Source organism: Panthera tigris, chromosome D3 (genome assembly GCF_018350195.1).
Source record: "Panthera tigris isolate Pti1 chromosome D3, P.tigris_Pti1_mat1.1, whole genome shotgun sequence".
NCBI lineage: Eukaryota > Metazoa > Chordata > Mammalia > Carnivora > Felidae > Panthera > Panthera tigris.
The window spans coordinates 13875384-13891766 of record NC_056671.1 but is presented as its reverse complement, the minus strand read 5'-3'; the positions used below and the strand labels follow the sequence as shown (position 1 = coordinate 13891766).

The following is a 16383-nucleotide window of genomic DNA, read 5'->3' as shown; positions in this document are numbered from 1 at the left end:
GAGTCTCTGGTCCCAGCGCCAGTTGTTGAAGCCCTCCGGGGTCCATGCCCGGCACAAGCGAGGGGGAGACCCCCCATGCCAGACACTCCCCGGCCATCCCGAAAGAAGGTCTCTGACTTAGTCACTCTCTTTCTCCACGAGGTGGCGGGGGCAGGGGGGGCAGGCAGGGAGGGCCCCACTTCGGGATCAGCAGGACCTGAGTTCTCATAGTTGCTTTTCCACCAATGAACTGGGTGACCTGGAGCAAGCCTCTGTGCCTCTCGGAACCTCTGCTTCTCCCCGCCCCTCCCCAAATGTACGATGGGACTAAGAAAAGGAATCATCTCTTAATTTTTATGATGAGTCCATGAGATCTACCTATAAAATGCTTGGTTCACGCTGACAGCCATTATTCTTTCTACTTTGAGGACTATATTGTCCGAATCCCCTAAGCCGATGGCAATAAACACAGTAAAGGAAGGGGAGTCTCTGCCTAAACTCCGCCCCTCTCTCTCTCTCTCTCTCTCATCTCTCTCTCCTTCTCTTTCTCTTTCTTTCTCTTTTGCTCTCATACCCACACGCAGGACCCCTCAGGATGACAAGTTCCTACCCTGGGCTCCAAGGCCCCGTCTCCCCACACCTCTGTCTGGAGAGCCACATTCGGGGGACTTTGCTGTCAATTGCACCAGGACGCCTGGCGGGGAGGACAGACCTGAAGGAGCAGGGTTTCTGTCTCCCTCTCCCCAAACCCAGGCCACCTCTGCCTTTTGCAGACATAGCTCAGCCTGGGCCCTGACCCCACCGTCTCGTGGCTGCCCCTTCCCCACCAGCCACCCCTCTCCCCAGATCGGGGCAACTGGTTCTCCAGGAGAGGAGGTGCCCCGCCTTAGGCCTATTCTGGGCCCAACCCCGCACACAGGCGAGGTAGCTGCTTTGAGCAGGTGAACGGCCAGCCCAGCGGAAAAGTGGCTTCCCTTCCCCTGGCTTCCTGATTTTCCCCAGTTGCCATGGTAATTGAGGGGAGCAGCATTCTGAGTCTGACACCACTGAGAGCCTGTGCTCAACTTTGAAATGGTTCAGGCCGGGGAAGCTGGAAGGACTCAGCTGCGGCCCCACGTCCCCGGGGTGCCCCATCCAATGTTTATGTCACTATTAGTCTCGGCATTGTTACTATCTTTTCTGGCTACTGTTTACTGAGCATTTACTATATGCCAGGCATTTTTGCCAAGAGCTTCACCAGCATCCTCTCATCGTACACATGTTCCCGACGACCTCAGGCCCATTTCACCACTGGGGAAACCGAGGCTCTGGAACTTGGCCCACGTGGCACAGTCAGGAAGTGGCAGCAGAGCCCTGGGGCCCAGAGGGAATTTCTGGCATCTTCTTTCCAGGACGAAGCAAACAGCTCCGTGTACCCGCCCAGCTTACTCCTTATTCCTTCTTCCCCTCCTCATCCCCCCCATACCTCTCTTTCTGGCCCCAAAGTCACACCCCCCTCTCCAGAGCGTCATATGCAAGACGATCTGAAAAGCATTTCTTAGTGACAAGGGGTGGGGGGGGAGGAGTTCTTCTTTGCCTCATCTCTGCAGAACTCAGAACCTGAAGAGGCTTGTTTCTCTCAGCAAGGCTGGTGGGGGAAGTCAGATCAAGCCACCTGGAGCCAGGTGGTGTGTGTGTGTGTGTGTGTGTGTGTGTGTGTGTGTGTGAAGTCTCCTCTCTTTCCTTGATTTGCTGTTTCCCCAAGAGTGTGTGAGCAGCAGTAACAGTGAAATGCAAAATCCTTTGCAATCTGCCCAGGAAAAGACAGCTTTTGAGACGGGTTTATATGGTTACCCATATGTTAGAGCCCCTAAGAAAGGGAGGAAAGCTTGGATCTCCATCTTCTCCTCCCACAGCCCAGCCCCGGCCCTCTCCCCACCTGCAGGCCCACTGGGCCACAGGTGAACCAGGCCCCTCCCCAGCTGCCAGGCCTAAGTGCTGCTCCGGAGAAGACCAGAACAAGGCAACGTTTCCAGAACTGGCTGCTTCTGTCCCAGTCTGCCCACCCAAGAGCCAGGGCCGGAACCCAAGCTGCGACCTCCTGCGGGCTCCTGGGGGCTTCCGGCCACGCCCCGCGTGGGGGAACCGCGGGGCCCACTGTCCCGTTAAGGAATCCTATCCAACACTGATGCAGAGACCGAAAGAACCATCCCTGCCTCCCATGGGGCCTTGTCTACCCCCGAGAGCTGCCCTGTGGCCACTGCATTCAGCCCCCTCCAGGCTCCCAGAAATCGTCGTGGTGTGTGTGTGTGTGTGTGTGTGTGTGTGTGTGTTTCCTGATAGGGGGAAAAAATGGAAATTAGGTTATATAAAAGATGTATGCTTTGGAGCCCAGAGCGGCTCTTTTAATGAGGGTTGCGACGTCTCCCGCCCCACACCCATAAACCAGCCGGGTTGGACGTCACCGCTAATTCGTTTCAGCGATGATAGGATAAAGGAGGGACATTAAGAAATAAATTCCCCCTCACGACCCTCGCTGAGCTCACGGCTCAGTCCCTACATATTTATGCCGCGTTTCCAGCCGCTGGGCGAGGAGCCACTTAGCGCGGCGGCTCCTCCGAGGGGCGGCCAGGCGGCGAGCGGCAGCCGGGCGGCCGGGGTGAGCCAGGGGCGCACGCGGGGAAGCCCGCAGCCTCCGTCCCGAACTTGGGTTCGCTGGGGCGGAGGGAGGGGAGGGGACTCGGGAGGGGTGGGGGCTCGGCGAGAGGGGGCGGGGAGGGATCAGAGAGGCACAAAGCGGAGGGGAAGGGGGAGGGACGCGCGCGGCTCCCATCGGGAGGTGAGTGGGTGCCACTGGCGCCCTCCAGCCGCGCGGGGCGGCGGACCGGGAGGATTCGGAACCGCGAGCGCGGCGGCCGCGGGCGCCCGGGAGGAGGAGGTGGAGAAGGAGGAGGAGGAAGAGGAGGAGGAGAAGGGCAGGCAAGCGGACCCGCGGCCGGGCCGGCGGGCGGGCGGGCGCGCAGCGCGAAGAGGCAGCCTCGGCGCTGCCCGGCTCGGCGGCAGGTGAGTTCTCGGCCCAGCCGTCCCGCGTCCCCTCCCGGTGCCCTAGGGCTCCCCGCCCCGGCGCCAGCCCCGGGAGTGCACGGGAGGCGCGGGGTTTGCCGCGCGTCCCAACTTGGTTCGGGCGACCCTCTTTTCTCCTCCCAGCGGGCGGCCCCAGGCCGGGGGCCCCGGGCCGGGGGTCGACGCTCCCGCCGCGCTCCAACTTTGCAGGGACCCGCGTCCCTCTCGAGCGGCGCGCTCGGCTGCGAGCTGCGCGCCCGCGGTAATGGCGGACCCCTTGGCACCGCTCGCTGTCCCCGGCGGGCAGCCCGCGGCTGGGGGACGCCGCTCCCCGCGGATCGCTGCACCTGCCCGGCCTCAACTTTAAGCTTTCCTGCGCGCCCGGCCCTCCGGAGGTATGGCACCTGCGCGCCCGCGGTAATGGCGGACTCCGCATCGCTGGCCTCCTCCGGCGGGGGCCCGGAGGCTGGGAGGGCTCCGCTCTCGGGAAACGTCCCTCCTGCCTGGCTTCCAACTTTGCGAGGATCCTCGTCGCGCGCCCGCGGTCATGGCGGGGCCGCCTGCACCTCTTACTTCTCCAGCCCGGGCGGGATTGGGGTGTAAGAGCGCCGGCTCCCAGAACCTAGGAAAGTTGTGCCTCTCGCTGGAAAAGAGGCTCTGGGGCTCCCGGCGCGCGCGTCCCCCGGACGGACGAGGGGCGCGCTCCGCGGTTGGGATTTGGGACCGGGCAGTGCACTGCGAGCAAGGGCTTTGCTTCCAGGTGATCAAGGGTCAGGGCAGGGTCCCCGTGAGATCCAGCTTCCAGGACCACCCGAAGGTCCCTTGGGTCCGAGGGTCCCGACAGGGCTCTCTGGATTGCGCCCTAGAAACCCTGAGACCCTCGCCTCCATCCCGGGGTGGGGGGCGGCACTGCGGCCGGAGCGCCCCGGGCTCTCTGCGGGCTGGAGACCGTGCTGCCTGCGGTGGGCACCCGGAGGGAAGAGGTGCGCGCTGACAAGGCGTAGAGCGGAGGACAGGGAGCTTCCGAGGGACACCCCTGGGCTCCAATCCTAGATTTACCTTTTACCGGGTGTATGGCCTCAGTTCTCTTGTCTGTAAAATGGGAAAAACGATTCCTTTCTCGTGGGGCTGTGGTGAGGACGTTAAAAAATTATGAATGTGAATAAAGTGCTCAGTGTTTCTGATAGTTTATTATTATAACGCCCCTGGGCCAGATCCGGGAGACTCAGGGTCAGGTGTTTCCTGCCAGTAGGACCTACAGATCCGCCCCTCAAGGCCCCCAGGCTGGGGTCGGAGGCACTTACCTCTAGTGGAACCCGAGTAATCCAGGAGAAGACGCATAGGGTTCTTCCTGGCAGATGAGATCCCATTCTAATTCCATAGTTTAGTTCAAACCGTGCACACAGACCCCAGAAGAATCTACAAGTGGCCAGTGATGGAGCACCCCCAAGGGGGTCCCTGAGCATAGATGTGGTGCTGGTGAGCCTGCCCAGGGCACATGGTCTGGCCTCCGGTGGCCCACGACCTTGACAGAGAGGAAAAAGGAACTAACCCCTCAAGCCAGCCCCCCTGAGGAAGGAGAAAAACCTTCTCCCTCTCTTCTACCCCTTTCTCTAATTGGGGTTGGGGCAAATGCTGTCGGTTCAGACTCAGGGAAGCGCTGATTTTCCCCATTGTTATTTTGAACTTGAAACCGGCAAGGGGCCTTTGTGCCCCAGCTGGCAGGGGTGGTGTCAATTCTTCTCTGCCCCCAGGCACCTCAGCAGACAGATCTGAGAAGCCTTGGCAAGAATCCTAAGAGAGACATTCTACGTCACCACTTTCACTACCACCACCCCAGTCCTTACGAAGAATCCAATTTCCAGAACCCCTGAAAGAGTGCACGGCTTTGTGCCATCGCCAAGGGGAGGTCACATAATAAGGTATCCCTGGAATACCCCAGAATACTCCCCCGAACTCCCCCAGGTTACCAGTGCAGTGATCTGAATCCCATTTTGCAGATGCAAAAGCTGAGGCAGATTAAACCCAGCAAACTGCCCACAGTCGCCTAGGTGGTTAAGTACCACAGCTGGAGAATTTAGTCTCAGGTTTTAGCTCTTTAATTTGCGGGAGGGGGGCACCCACGTCTGGACACCTAAGTGGTCTAACAAGTCCATGCTCCTGCCTTTGCACCCACAGCCTCATTTCCTGATACATCTGCTCAGCAAGAGACTACCCCAGTGGTCAGGGGCACGACTGTGTCTCCAGAAATTGTAATTTCCCCAAAGTCCCTGACCATGTAGAGAAAGAGCTATCAGCATAGTAGAGAGATCTGGTGAAGATCTTTGCTTGAGACCAAGCCACTTAACCTCTCTGAGATTCAGTTTCATTATCTGCAAAATGAGAGCGTAACTCCCACAGGGTTGTGTTGTAGATTTTCTTCATAATGTATGTGAAAGGTGTTCTGGAAACAATAGGTTTATGCCAAGAGTGGTGATTCCAGAGGAAGTCTTCTGTCGCACTCTTTGGGGCCAGTAGTGTGGCTGTGGTTTCCAGACCAGTCTGCCCTATGCTTTTCCTGTCCCTTCTTTATTTTCCCCAGATGGCCAACGCAAGCCGTCTAGGAGGCTGTCATCCACAGAGAAGGACCTTGCAGGAAAGGGTGAGAGTCTAGGAGTGGTGAAGCGGGGTGCTTTTCTTCCTGAGGGCCTCTACCTCTGAGGCCCAAGACGCTGTCCAAGGTACCAACTGGACAACTGTCCCCAAACTTTCCTACCGGTGGGGTGCCAGTTTCCTAGGACATGGGAAGACTTGGGGGGTCAGTTCACCAGGATATTGTGAGAATGCACAGATCTGGCTGTGGTGCCTTCTTGGCTGTATGTTTTGGGGTGTCTTATGACAAGACTCAGTATATTGCCCGTCATTCTGGTTCTGTGGGTCTGCGCGTGCCTTGGTAAGCTTTAGAACGTGGTTGAGAGCCATTGGCAACAGTCTGTGCCCATTAGAACCAGGGCTTTTCCTAATTAGAAACTGGAATGCGCAGAAGTTGAATTTGGCATTTTAGGACCAGTTTTCACCTGGCCCATTTGAACAAGGGGGCACACTTCCCATTACAGGTCATTGTGGGTTGTGTGTTTAACAACACAGTGGCCACAATGACTGTAGACATGACCGTTTTTATCCTCCTCATACATGATAGCATTTAGACCTCACTAATCCAGCAGCTTCTGAACAGCAGCCCAGTAGACTGTCGCCATCAGAACCCAAAAGCACAGATGCCAGATTCTGACGCCCAGGTCTAACGAGTCAGCGTTTCCGAGGGAGACCTGAAGTTTCTGTGTTTTTAACATGACTTCTGCAGCAGATTCTAATCCCCTCAGCTCTTGTCCACCACCTCATCTTCCAGAGGGGGAAACGAAACTCAGAAACGGTATGTGACTTGCCAGAGGTCACACAGCACTGTATTGACAAACCTCTGTGTCTTGACTCTTTGCCAGTGCTCAATCTGATAGCATCATGTTTACTCCAGGATAGAGAAGCCCCATAGTTTCCGAACTTAAAGGAATTTGATTACGTCTCTCTCTCTCTCTCTCTCCCTCTCTCTCTGTAGCGCGCGCTCTCTCTCTCTCTCTCTCTCTCTCTCTCTCTCTCTCTCTCTCTCCCAGTTGTTGTCAGATTGTTCAGGAGAGACTGATCAGGATTCCTTCCAGTCTGACCTTGTGGTGCATCAGCCCTATGACCCTGTGTCATGTTGGGCATTAGCTCCATTGGTGAACCCATCTGTCCTTGCAGAGAGGATTTCATTTAAAAGTGATCTATTGGATAAAACTTTAGGAGCCGAGTAATCACAGGTGCTGATAAACCCTGTCTAACTACCATTGATTTCACCAAAACCATTGGTTTGAGCTCTTCGACAGCCGTGTCAGCCCCCGACCCAACCTTTCCAAGTCCTGTAGGTTTATATCACTCACAGGCCTGTTCCTATGAACAGCACCCAGCAATGCTGGAAGATTGAGTCTACTTGAATCTGTTAAGTAAAAATGATCAATCAGCAGAAAAGGTCCCTAAGTCCCCCATAAAAGTGTAGCTAACAGGGTGCAGCAGACACGGGTCTTGGCATAGGCGTGTTTCGTGACGATCGGCCGAAGATGAGTAGCAGTTATCTGTGGCTCTGCGGCAGACGTCAGCACATTTGTCAAATGTGTAATGATGAGTGCTAAATGGCAGGCTCGGTGCCGGACCCCAAGGGCAGATGCTCAGATTAAGGTGGGGTGAACCCTTCTCCGACGAAGCCTGTGGTCTGGTCGGGCAGTGGGCTCCAAACAAGCCTTGTGGCACGCGTGACGGTTCTGCGGGAGAGGCTGCAGTGAAATGTTGCAGCAGTCATCCCGGATGGACGACTGGGGGTATCCACGTAGGACTGCTCAGAGGAGGCAGCATCGGCCTTACTGATTCGTAGCATCCTGTCAGTGACAGGGTCTCCGGTGCCAAACTGGGTCAAGTGCAGCCAGGTTGAAAGGCAGAGACCACACGGAACATCGAGAAGGGATGTCATCTGGGGAGGCACCTGACACCAGGTCCTAGCACTTGTGGATTCTGTGACTCGGGGTGAGTGAGTTAACCTCTCTGAACCTCAGGTATGTCATCCATAAAATGGGGGTTATGGCTACCGCATGGAGCTGTTAGGAAGATTCAGTGAGATAGTATACGTGGAAGTCTGGAACGGGAAACAGCTTCAGGCCCGTGTTAGTGATCAGAACAAAACAAAGACATGAAACCAAGAGAGACCCCTTTAGTTAGCCCTCTGTTGTGGACCATGCCTGTTCTCGCTCAGCGCCGATTTTCTCATCTGTGAAATGATGTTTAGCATTCAAGGGCAATGCCATTCGGAAACCTGCAGGAATGTTCTGGCTGCCTGGTACGGGCTTTGCATTTTGGTCTGGTCTGGTTTAGTTTTCTTTTCTTTGTACCTTTAGGTCAGAAACCCCACCATTAAATATTGTTTATGTCACTTGCGTGGCCCTTGAAGACATTTTCCATTTACAACCCCTCAAAGACCTTTTCCACTTTAACGTTCTGGGGCTCGCCGGAGACCAACATTTGCCCAATTCTCGTCTGTCAGTGGCATTCGTGATTTCTGCTGACAGTGCCTGAAGGAAGCCTGGTCTGTTAGCACTGGAAACACAGGGGCCTTTGGCAGGGGTGAAGTTCTCATTTCCAGCCCAGGCAACGTTTTCTCTTTCCTCACCTCTGATTTGTGATGTTCTGCCCCCGACCATCATAAGATCACCTCTTGTCAGTTGGGGTTCCCAGAAAACACAGGTCTTCTTTGTTTGTTTGTTTGTTTTTTTGGCCACTCAAGCTGCTTTGGGCATCTTGACTAAAGGCACCTAAAAGAAATTCCACAGATTATCAGGGGTATCCCAAAAAGTGTCTTGGCTTCTGCTGGGAAACTTGGCCCACCGGTGTTAAATAATACTCTGGAATGCCCTCCTTATTCAAAACTTGACAGCTACATCATTACCATGGGGATTTAAATGGTGGGCCTTTCTGGAACCTGTTTCCAGGTTGAAATGAAGAAAGGCACATGGCAACTTCAGATGCTGTGGATGACCAGTCAGTGCTTCTGAGTTAAAGGATTTCTTGTCATGAACAAGAGTCTGGGCAGCCGTTTCTTCATCTAGCAAACGAGCCCCAAGCTCCCAGCTCTGTGACAGAGCCCCGCAGGAGAGGCTGGGGCGTAAAGAAACAGAAGACGTTCTCCCTACCCTCAAGGGGCTCGGGTGTCCAAGAAAGCGACCAACTTGCCCATAACTAGAATGCAGTGGGGCACATGATGTGGGCAGTCCATCGCTTTGGGTCATTAAAACAGCCGTGTGGATTTCATTGTGCTGTATTTCATCCCAGGAATTGTAAGCCTAAAAATGTAACCTAGGGGGATAAATCAAAATACCACCTGATAATAACTGACATATTTTGGGCATGTTTCTTTTTTTTTTTTTCCTTTGGATTTTGAGGCAGTCTCTTAGCTGTGACTGTTCAATATCCAATAAGGAAAATGAAAACAATTACGTTCATGTAACCAGAATGCAGGTAATGAAAATAGTCAATAACATCTATGTGCTAGTTCATTAAGATAAGTCTTAGCTGGAAAAACCTTCATCTGTCATTTCTTTCCGAGTATCACTGTAGTCGCTGAAATAAAATCCTTTTATTTCTCGCCAGGCAGGGCATAAAATAATGAGCCAGGATGGATGTTTGGGGTTGATATTTTTATTGGTTTTGATTATTTTTTTTAACAAGCATGCAAAACTCCTACGTGTAGGTAAATATTTCCTTAACTGCTGTCTTCAATGCACAGGATTTCTTGGGGGTACCTCCTTCAAGGCTTGCCTTCCGAAATTACACATTTCTTTCCGACTCTCCTGCCTAATGATGGCTTCTTGGGCTTTTGTGGGGGGGGGGGATTTGCATTTCAGAAATAACAAGAAGTCATTGAAAGGCACATTTTGTGTTCAAGATGGGTGATTACACGGATGAAATCATGTGGAGATTCTGTCTTGAGGAGGGGCTCTTTTTAAAAAACAGTATGGTATAATTAGACTTGGAGGTTTTTTTTTTGTCTGGTTCCAAACGGGTGTCTAAGTCAAGCATTGTGCTTTGTGCACTTGATCTTGAGACTCTGATGACGAGAACCAGCCCCCATGAAGCCAACAGTCTGCCTGCTCAGGAACCACTTGACAGCCTGTTTCCATGTTGCGATTGGCTTCTGTCCCCTGAGCGGTAGGGATTAGATTTAATACTTCAGTTGCCATTGTTTAAAATGTGACCTTAACTGAATATTTGGGGACCTTTTGCAAGTATAGGTAATTTTCTTAGGTGTTATAACAGCACTGTGCACCTTGTGAGACACTGTCTTTAAGATATGTGTGCTTAAGAGTTAGGGGCTGAAGCTTCATGACATTTGCAACTTATTTTCAGATGGGTCGGGAAAGATAGATGCAGACCAAAGATAATAGCGTAGGTAGATAGATGAAGTCAGCGAGAGCTGATAGATGGATGGGTAGGTGGGTAGATGGACAGATGGACAGACAGGTACAAGCAGGGCAAATATAGCAAATGGTAAGAGTCGTCCAATCTGGTTAGAGGTTCATAATTGCTATTGTACTATTCTTTTCAATTCTCTGTGTTTAAATATTTCATAATGAGAAGTGGGGTGGCAAGAATAGCTTTAGGCTTTCCTCTGTGTTGAATTTTCCCAAGTTTCTTACAAGAATAACATTCGGCTTCTCGTCTCTGCCCCCCCCCCCACACTCACACACGCGTACGCACACATGCACACACATATACACACGCTCACAAGCACCGCTTTTCCTGGAAGAAATAATCCTGCAGTTTAGCAGAATGTCACTGTTTTTCATGGCAGCCTTTCTTTACATTTTCCCCCCAGCATTTTAATTAGGGCTATGAGTCACTGTGCTTTATGAAGGCTGGTGACAATGTCATTTACGGCTGTTTAGCATCCCAATCGAGCCCTCTTCTGAGGCGCTCATTACATCAGGGGCATTGAGCAGTGAGCAGACACTTCTCTCTGTCAGCAGCAAAACAGGTTCTGGGCCTCTTGAGGAATTCAGAAACAAGGTGGAGGTTCGTCTCTGGAATATCTTCCCAAGTTGCCTTTTCCACTGCGAGGCTTGATAGCCCGGGTGTGGTTTGAGTGCGTTTCAGCTCCAAAAGGTGATCCAAAATTGAGGATTTGACATCCTTCTTGGAGGCAGCAGGCTCTTCTCCCAGGCACAGGGGTCTGACTTGCCCTGACATTGGCTTCTAAATGTATGAGACCCCTCTGGATATGAGGTGATGGCAGGAGGCAGGATTCTGGAGCCCATCCAAGCCAGATTCGAATCCAGCCACTGCCACTTTCTCATCCTGTAACCTTGGGCAGGTTATTGAATCTCTCTCTAAACCTCGTTTTCCTCTTCTGTAAGCATGGGGATGATTCCACCTCACTGGGTTATTGGGACCGTTAAATGCTCAGTGCCTATTGGGTGTTCCGTGCATTTATTCGTAAGGACGAGGATCACCATTAAGGTAATCCAGTGTAGACATGCTACACCCTTGACCATTGCGGTTGCTTCTAGTACTCCTCATCCCTAGACCCTGGTCAAGGTTTCTCAGCCAGGGTCCAACCAGGAAACAGAAGACACCTGTAGCTGTGATACTTTGATTCCAAGATAATGTAACGAAAGTATTATTTAAGAATGCAATTTAAGATGCCAGCAAGGGAGAGTGAAGCATTCAAGGACCAGCAACTGGGCCAGTGATGACCACCCCAGGCCCAATGGAGCAGGGGGAGGGAGCACGTTACCGAAACCTTCGGGCCATGGAATGGGGTGTGGGGAGCTCTCAGAAGAAGCTGTGCTCAGAGAGAAATATAGACCTCTCCAGACCACAGCACTGAGATGGCATGGATCCCCCTCTCCCTCCTCCCCATCTCCCTTTTCTCCCATTGGCCAAACCCAATCAGAAGCCAGAGGACAAGGATCCTGTTGATATCCATAGAGGTCAGCCTCCTCCCGGGGCCCAGATAAGTTAGGAGAAGGATGGAGAATAGATCTGGGGCCAAAGGATAGAGAACGACCGTCCCTGCATAGACAGGGAAAAGAGGAAGACCTTGTTGATTATCAGGAAGAAAGCCAACCCCAACTCGGCATCTTCGGGCAGAAACATGCTTCCCTCATCTGGGATGAGCTGGAGTGTCTCCAGTTTTCTGTAGGATCCCCATGAAATTCTCAAAATGGATCCGGCATTTACTTTCATTGCAAGCACCAAAATACATCCCAAGGTACTTTGAGGAAATGGGGAGTGGGCATTATAAAGTCCAATCCATTTCAAGGCATCATGACTTAAGCAGCAAATTGTAGGGTAGCATCTTGGGTAAATAAAGCATGCGGTCTTCTGAGGAGGTAAGGCTTATTGGAGAGGCTGCTGAAATAGGCTTGGTGTTCAGTCAACAAGCAACCAGTTGGATGTCTACTCCATGATGCTCTGAGCACATAGCTGGAGCGTTGGCCAGGTATGACGTACCTGCCAGGTACTCATGTTGTGAAGCAGGAGTTCTTAGATGCCTTCGAAGCAAGGCATTCTAGTGGTGGCGTCCCAGGGACCCTGAAATTTTGTTGCTGACCTTTGAAGAGCTGTAGATCAAACATGAAGGAACTTCTTGGCCAAAGCCCCGTGATGATGTAGAAAGAATCACAGAGTAGGAGCCGGGGCACGGGTGGGGGTCCAGCAATGATGTCAGCACAGGCCAGCATTCTTCGCACACATGCCAAGGGCCGGGTGCTGTGCTAAGCGCTGGGCTCGCTGAAACATAACTTTTCCAAGTGATAAATTATGGTAAAATTCACATAACATAAACGTATCATTTTAAACCATATGATTTAGTGGTATTTGCATACATCCTCAGTGGTTTACAACCATCAATTCTGTCCCGCTCCAAAACGTTTCCCTACCCCAGTGGGAAACCTCATCCCCACTAAAACTTGGAAACAAGCGTTCCGACAAAAACCTGTACATGAACGCTCAGAGCAACACCATTCATGATAGTCAGTAGGTGGAAACAACCCAAATGTCCATCAACAGGTAAACCAAAGGTGGTGTGTCCATACAATGAATAATATCCAGCCATAAAAAGGAATGGATTACTGATGTATGCCACAACGTGGATGAACCTTGACAACGTGGTGCTGAATAAAACAAACCAGGCACAAAAGACCACATGTTGTAGGATTCCGTTTGTACGAAACACCCGGAACAGGCAAATTCATAGAGACAGAGAGTAGATTGTTGCCAGGCGCTCGAGGGGGACGGGCGGGGAAAGGCAGAGGAGAGAGAGAGTGCTTCATTTGTACTCATTTTTTAAAATCTTTTATTTTGAAGTAGTTTTAGACTTCCAGAGATGTTGCAAAAATAGTGCACCAAGTTTCTTTATATCCCTTATCCAGCACCCCCTGATGTGAACGTCATTCAGAGCTTTGGTACAATTGTTAACTAAGCTACCAACCTCACTTGAATCTCACTTTTCCCACAAATGACCGTTTTCTGTTCCCAGATCTTATCCAGGATCCCACACGCTTTTAGTGCTAATTTCTCCTTAGTTTCTTCTCCTCTGCGACAGTTTGTCACACGGGCTGCCTCTTAGGAGTTTGAAACTTCTGAAAACTACTGGTCAGTTACTGTGGAGGATGTCCCTCAATTTGACTGTGTTCAATGCTTGTCTCACGATTGGAACACGGTGGTATCCCTTTTTTAAATTTACTCATTAAATACTTGTTTTGATCAATAATAGACAAATGTAGCTGGCATCTTTGTACCACGGTTCCGTGGATATTATTCCTTAAGATGAGGCTGTAATAAGGGCGCCTGGGTGGCTCAGTCGGTTGAGTGTCTGACTTTGGCTCAGGTCTAATCTCACCATTCGTGAGTTCGAGCCCCGCGTGGGGCCCTATGCTGACAGCTCAGAGCCTGGAGCCTGCTTTGGATTCTGTGTCTCCCTCTCTCTCTGACCCTCCCCCACTTGTACTCTGTGTGTGTCCCTCTCAAACATAAATCAACATTTAAAGTTTTTTTTTAAAAAGATGAGGCTATAATAAGTATTTAAGGTAAAAAGTGAGTCAACTGTGAGGAAGACAGATGATTGCATAGGTGAGGTGCAGGTGGTCGGGGAAACACGACATCGTTTTGTGTAATTTTCACAAGAGCCTCGCAAAGTAAATACTAGTATTTGCCATTTTACAGATGAGGAAACAGAGGCACAGAGACGCTAGATGTCTTGCCCAAGGCCACCCAGTCAGTAAATGGCAGAGTCAGGATTTGAACCCAGGGCCTACAGTCTTAACTATGACAATCCCCCGTAAGACTTCCTTCCTGCCTCTGTGATGTCAGCTTAGATGGTGCTCGTGGTGGTTTTACTTTCCAGGGGGGACGTTCGCAGAGCCCTGTTCAGTAAGGCTGAATCAGGCAGGCATGTGTCGCTCAGGGCCGAGGGAGGAGTGTCTTCTAGGGGCTTTCCAGATGCACTGGTACAACATGGGATGAAGACCCAGCCAGTGCAGGGAACCCCAAGGTAGAGTCACCTAAGGAAAATGAATGAGATCTTGGACTGTGTGTTCCCTCTAAGTGAAGGGAAGCTGGTCTCTGTGCAGCTCTTGTCGGAACGAGTAGGCAGACTGCTTTGACGTCAAAAGCGAAAGCTCCATTTAGAGAGAAAGGTGTCACTCCAGGAAGGGTTTTGTAAACCCCTGCACCAAGTTAAGTGAAGCAGCAGCTAGGGAGTTAAAGGTGACTGCTGTGTGAAATGCTCCCCCGTTCTCGTAGCTGTAACCCAGGGAACATGAGGGCTGGATGAGCATCGTCCACGGGGCACAAGCGGGGACAGATGCAGAGGGCTGTCAGGAAGGTGGGCATCCCATTGAACACCCAGATCAACCAGGGGCACCTATGGCAGGACCCAAGTCACTAAGCACATCTGTCCTTTCATTGGGCAGCTTCTAAAGGTGACCTTCCTTGTTTCTCTTAAAAACTCCCTATGTAACAGGGGTCCCACGGTCAAATAGATACCTCCAAGGTCCTGGCAAGGAACAAATGAGTGAGGGCGGCTGCATGGGGCTGAGGGGAACTGGAGAGCCCATGCCCCATCTATAGGGGGCGCTGCTATGGGGCGCCTGGGGGGGCTCAGTTGGCCAAGCATCCAACTCTTGATTTCTGCTCAGGTCATAATCTCACAGTTCATGAGTTCAAGCCTCATGCTGGGCTCACCCTGATAGCACGGAGCCTGCTAGGGATTCTCTCTTTCCCTCTTTCTCTCTCTCTCTCTGCCCCTCCTCTGCTAATGCACATGTGCATGTGCTCTCTCTCTCTCGCTCTCTCTCTCTCAAAAAATAAATAAAAATAAACATTTAAAGTGGGTGCCGCTACCCACCCCAGCTGTTTGCCGACATTCAGAAATGCAGATTGAGGACTAGCACACCGTCCAGCATTCCAAAAAAACCCAGAAATTTGCATTTCATGTGAAACTTCCAGGTTTTTTAATGTAGTGGTAACCAATTTGAAAAAAAAAATGTTTTTAGCTCTGCTGACCAAACAGAACTCATGTGTATGCCTATGGGCTGTTGTCTGTAGCATCTGACCCAAGACTTTTTGAAGCAAGTGATACCCTGGGTCTAAAGCACTTTTGTGCAGAACGGTTTATAGTTTAGGTGGAAATGAAATTTCACTGGCAATTGCCATTTTTGCAGGTCACAAAATAGGTGGATATCTGCAATTTTACTCGGTTCGACCTAATATTATTCTACCCCCTTGACTCAAGTATTCTGCTTGAAGCCTGAAGGGACTGCAAAAGGGTAACACAGGCATTTAGAGTCAAAGTGGACCAGGGTTTCTCAAGACATAAGGGCACACCAATCGCCCGGGGTCATCTTAAAATGCAGAGTCGGATTCCTAGGTCTGGGTTGGGGAGCTGAGGTTCTGCAATTCCTAACCAGCTCTCAGGTGGTGATTGCTGGTCCGTGGACCACAGCTTCTATATAGTAGGCACTGGACCGTGTCCATCACTGGTGACTTTACAAACTTTGTTGAGAACCCCCTCCTCTTTGCCTCTCCTTTTTCTGAATCCAAGTGTTCTTACCCGAGGATGTGAGGTCTCCTTTATTTGTTCTTTGATTTGTAATGGGCCGTGTTGTCACCTCCCTGTAGCTGCGTGACAGCAACAAGTTAAATGACCCCAGCCCTGCCTTCCTGTGTGGCAGCCACCAGCCAGAATAGTGCTCTGGATGTGGCACGGGGTTCTCCAGGTCCCTACGGTCCCCATCGCTCCCTCTCACCTCCCGCCTGGGCCGCCTCCTTCAATAGTGTGGACTCAGGGATTGAGACTCTGATTCACTGAGCACCTACTGTCTGCTGGTCACCTTGCTGTGCCCCAGGGATCCAGCAGTAAACCAGAAAACCAGGGTTCCCATCTTCAAGGAGTATACGATTTCATAATTCATTTAGGATGATAGGTTTGGGGAACAACATAGTTACTCAGTAAAAGCTGAGTAAAGGAAGGAGTTGTGGCTGGGGTCTCTGACACTACGATCTTTCTTTTTTTATTTTATTTTTTATTTTAAAAACTGTGTTATTGTTTGTGGCTCCCTTCATCAATACTAGACAAGTATAATCAGCTTTTTATCTTAACAATGAATTTGATCTTTTAAACATTTTCTTTGACAAGCAATTAGTATGGGGTCTATGGAACCCTACAGAGCTCTAGGGTATCTAGGACACCAGAGAATCCTGAAATTGCATGTGCAGCTTTTGTGATGATTTTCCCCCTGCCTTCAC

General features: G+C 51.2%; 1 protein-coding gene across 1 annotated transcript in view; it reads left to right on the top strand.

Moving 5' to 3' along the window:
• The window catches only part of NOS1 (nitric oxide synthase 1), a 112626-nt gene that overhangs the window by 192 nt on the left and 96051 nt on the right, over window positions 1-16383 (top strand). The gene's annotated exons all lie outside the window — the stretch shown is intronic.